The sequence below is a fragment of the Triticum aestivum genome, chromosome 7A (genome assembly GCF_018294505.1).
Source record: "Triticum aestivum cultivar Chinese Spring chromosome 7A, IWGSC CS RefSeq v2.1, whole genome shotgun sequence".
Lineage (NCBI taxonomy): Eukaryota > Viridiplantae > Streptophyta > Magnoliopsida > Poales > Poaceae > Triticum > Triticum aestivum.
In genome coordinates this window covers 208,533,210-208,537,848 of record NC_057812.1, presented here as the reverse complement: position 1 = coordinate 208,537,848, position 4,639 = coordinate 208,533,210, and positions in this window count along the sequence as shown.

Below are 4,639 nucleotides of genomic sequence, written 5' to 3'. Positions count from 1 at the left end.
ATGTTAAGGTGATCAACTTGCGGGTTTCGTGACATTGGGAACCTATGCATAGGGGTTGGCACACATTATCATCGTGATTCTCCGGTAGAACTTTGGGGAACTCTTTGAGGTCCTTTGTGTTGGTTGAATAGATGAATCTGAGATTGTGCGACGCATATCGTATAATCATACCCACGGATACTTGAGGTGACATTGGAGTATCTAGGTGACATTAGGGTTTTGGTTGATTTGTGTCTTAAGGTGTTATTCTAGTACGAACTCCAGGGCTGTTTGTGACACTTATAGGAATAGCCCAACGGATTGATTGGAAAGAATAACTTTGAGGTGGTTTCGTACCCTACCATAATCTCTTTGTTCATTCTCCGCTATTAGTGACTTTGGAGTGACTCTTTGTTGCATGTTGAGGGATAGTTATGTGATCCAATTATGTTAGTATTGTTGAGGGAACTTACACTAGCGAAAGTATGAACCCTAGGCCTTGTTTCCACACATTGCAATACCGTTTACGCTCACTTTTATCACTTGCTACCTTGCTGTTTTTATAATTTCAGATTACAAAAACTATTATCTACTATCCATATTGCACCTGTATCACCATCTCTTCGCCGAACTAGTGCACCTATACAATTTACCATTGTATTGGGTGTGCTGGGGACACAAGAGACTCTTTGTTATTTGGTTGCAGGGTTGCTTGAGAGAGACCATCTTCATCCTATGCCTCCTACGGATTGATAAACCTTAGGTCATCCACTTGAGGGAAATTTGCTACTGTCCTACAAACCTCTGCACTTGGAGGCCCAACAACGTCTACAAGAAGAAGGTTGTGTAGTAGACATCAATACGCCATGTATTTTTGTGATCAATGTGGTGACTAGCACAAGCATGCAAAGTAGCTCTCGTGATGTTGCTGATTTTAGGGACTTAGAATTCTTCTAAGTCATTTCCGTGTTGATATTTTTATGCCATGTATTGTTGTTGCTACAGAGTGATCCAATGCCTCTTTTGAGCATGTTCAGTAAGGATGATTTTGAGATATTGTTATGCTCTATCCATCCATGCCTTTGTTTGCAATTATGGAGTGCCCTAGCATGACTCAATCTTGCTCTACTTTTGCTATAAAATGTTCCTGGCGGATTGTTTACGTGTTAATCAATTTTGTCGAGGTTGTTGTAGTTGATCCATGCATGCTATGAGAGTGTTCTTGCCATGGTTAGCTTATTTATCATGTCTACTTGCTGGGTGTATGCTTAGTTTGTCATGCAATGCCTTGTGGTGAGTGCATCGAGCTCGCAAACATGCCTACGTAACTCTATTTCTGCAATGTCCAGTTTTCTGCTAAGTCTGAATCTGTTAACGAAACTTGCTATGTTCACATGGTTGCCATTGTATTTTCCGATCCCTTTTGGCTTATGGTCAGTAAGGGACTTTTGTTATATGCTTTGAGTAGTATCATGTCATGCCTTGCTTTGCCATGATATGTTCCTGTAGCATGTTGTTTTCTTGCTCTAAACATTGTTTCCTGATGTTAATTCCTGACATGCTGGTTATTTCACTAAGTCTGTGAACCTGTTATCTTTTGCACTTTTGCCATGCTTGTTTGAACCTGCTATTGTGTGAATTAGCCGTAGCTCAGTGTTCATCTTTTGTCAAGCATCTTGGGTGGATCACTGCCATGTGTTTTTCTACTATGTTAGAGTGCAGTAGCTTATTTTTCTTTATGCATTTAGATGGCCTCGTGCTGTTAATCGCAGCTTTGTGCCATTATTGTTTTGCTTGCCATTTGCAAACCGTGCATCCGATTTCGGTGATCTTTATATCCATTTCGACCGAAATCAACTCATCTTTCCAGTGGCACTCTTGGTTTTCCAAGTTGAGGCCTGATTCAATCTTTCCTTTCTGAAGCACGCATATGCATTGCATATCACATCCCGCATACCATGCCATGTTTTGCATCATGTTGCTTGCGCATTGCATCGTGGTTGATTATGTCTCCCTTTGCTTGTGTTCTTGATTTGGGTAGAGTCGGGAGACGAGTACGTGATTGAGGAACCCGTTGAGTACGCTTACGAGGATCAAGCTTACGTCAACTCAGAGAACTTTGCAGGCAAGATGACCATACCCTCGAAATCACTTCTATCTTTGCTTGCTAGATGCTCGCTCTATTGCTATGCCTATGCTACGATACCTACCACATGCTTTATCATGCCTCCCTTATTGCCATGTCAAACCTCTAACCCACCTTGTCCTAGCAAACCATTGTTTGGCTATGTTACCGCTTTGCTCAGCCCCTCTTATAGCGTTGTTAGTTGCAGGTGAAGATTGGAGTTTGTTCCTTGTTAGAACATGTTTATTGTTGGGATATCATTATTATATCTTGTCTACTTTAATGCATCTATACACTTGGTAAAGGGTGGAAGGCTCGGCCTTATGCCTGGTGTTTTTTTCCACTCTTGCCGCCCTAGTTTCCGTCATACCGGTGTTATGTTCCTTGATTTTGCGTTCCTTACATGGTTGGGTTATAATGGGAACCCCTTGGCAGTTCGCCTTGAATAAAACTCCTCTAGCAGGTCCCAACCTTGGTTTTACCATTTGCCACCTAGCCTTTTTCCCTTGGGTTCCGCGGACTCAAGGGTCATCTTTATTTTAAACCCCCGGGCCAGTGCTCCTCTGAGTGTTGGTCCAACTTGTCAGCCGCCGGTGGCCACCAGGGGCAATTCTGGGCTGGCCTACCGGAAGTTTAGACAATCCAGTGTGCCCTGAGAACGAGATATGTGCAGCTCCTATTGGGATTTGTCGGCACATTCGGGTGGCTTTGCTGGTTTAGTTTTACCATTGTCGAGATGTCTTGTAACCGGGATTCCGAGTCTGATCGGGCCGTCCTGGGAGAAGGAATATCCTTCGTTGACCGTGAGAGCTTGTGATGGGCTAAGTTGGGACACCCCTGCAGGGATTTGAACTTTCGAAAGCCATGCCCGCGGTTATGGGCAGATGGGAATTTGTTAATGTCCGGTTGTAGAAAACTTGAAACTTAACTTAATTAAAATGAATCAACAGCGTGTGTAGCCGTGATGGTCTCTTTTCGGCGAAGTCCGGGAAGAGAACACGGTCTCGTGTTATGCTTGAACGTAAGTAGTCTATGATCACTTATTGATCATAGATTCTCGAACGTGCTTTGCATTCTCTTCTCGCTCTCATTTGCGTATGTTAGCCACCATATATGCTAGTGCTTGCTGCAGCTCCACCTCATACCTTTTCCCTACCTATAAGCTTAAATAGTCTTGATCGCGAGGGTGTGAGATTGCTGAGTCCCTGTGACTCACAGATTACTTCCCAAAACCAGATGCAGGTGCTGATGGTACCGTTCCAGGAGATACGACTGAGCTGAAGTGGGAGTTCGATGAGGACTCAGGACGATACTACGTTTCCTTTCCAGACGATTAGTAATGGAGCCCAGTTGGGACGATCGGGGATCTTATGCATTTGGGGTTGTCTTTATTTTGGTTCCGTAGTCGGACCTTGATTGTATCTGGATGATTGTAATGCTATATTTATGTATTGTTTGAAGTGGCGATTGTAAGCCAACTATGTACTTATTCAGTACATGGGATGTGTAAAGATTACCCCTCTTGCGACATTGCCTACAATGCGGTTATGCCTCTAAGTCGTGCTCCGACAGGTGGGAGATATAGCCGCATCGTGGGTGTTATACGTACCACCTCAAGAACACGAGAGAGAGAGAGAGAGAGAGAGAGAGAGAGAGATCAAACACATAGCTACTGGTACATACCCTCAGCCCCGAGGGAGAACTACTCCCTCCTCGTCATGGAGAGCGCTGGGATGATGAAGATGGCCACCGGAGAGGGATTCCCCTCGGTGGACCTCCGGGCTGTCCACGAGGCAGGGGCGCGCCCTGATACGTCTCCGTCGTATCTACTTTTCCAAACACTTTTGCCCTTATTTTGGACTCCAACTTGCATGATTTGAATAGAACTAACCCGGACTGACGTTGTTTTTAGCAGAATTACCATGGTGTTATTTATGTGCAGAAACAAACGTTCTCGGAATGACCTGAAACTTCACGGAGCAACTTTTTGGAAAATATAAAAAATACCTGCAAAAGATGAAGGCCAGGGGGCCCACCACCTCTCCATGAGGGTGGGGGGAGCGCCCCCTACCTCGTGGGCCCCCTGGTGCCTCTCTGACTCCAACTCCAACTCTATATATTGTGTTTTGGGGAGAACAAAATTAGAGAGAAGAATTCATCGCGTTTTACAACGATACAGAGTTGCCGCCAAGCCCTAAAACCTCTCAGGAGGGTTGATCTGGAGTCTGCTCGGGGCTCCGGAGAGGGGAATCCGTCGCCATCGTCATCATCAACCATCCTCCATCACCAATTTCATGATGCTCACCGCCGTGCGTGAGTAATTCCATCATAGGCTTGCTAGACGGTGATGGGTTGGATGGGATCTATCATGTAATCGAGTTAGTTTTGTTAGGGTTTGATCCCTAGTATCCACTATGTTCTGAGATTGATGTTGCTATGACTTTGCTATGCTTAATGCTTGTCACTAGGGCCCGAGTGCCATGATTTCAGATCTGAACCTATTATGTTTTCATCAATATATGAGTGTTCTTGATC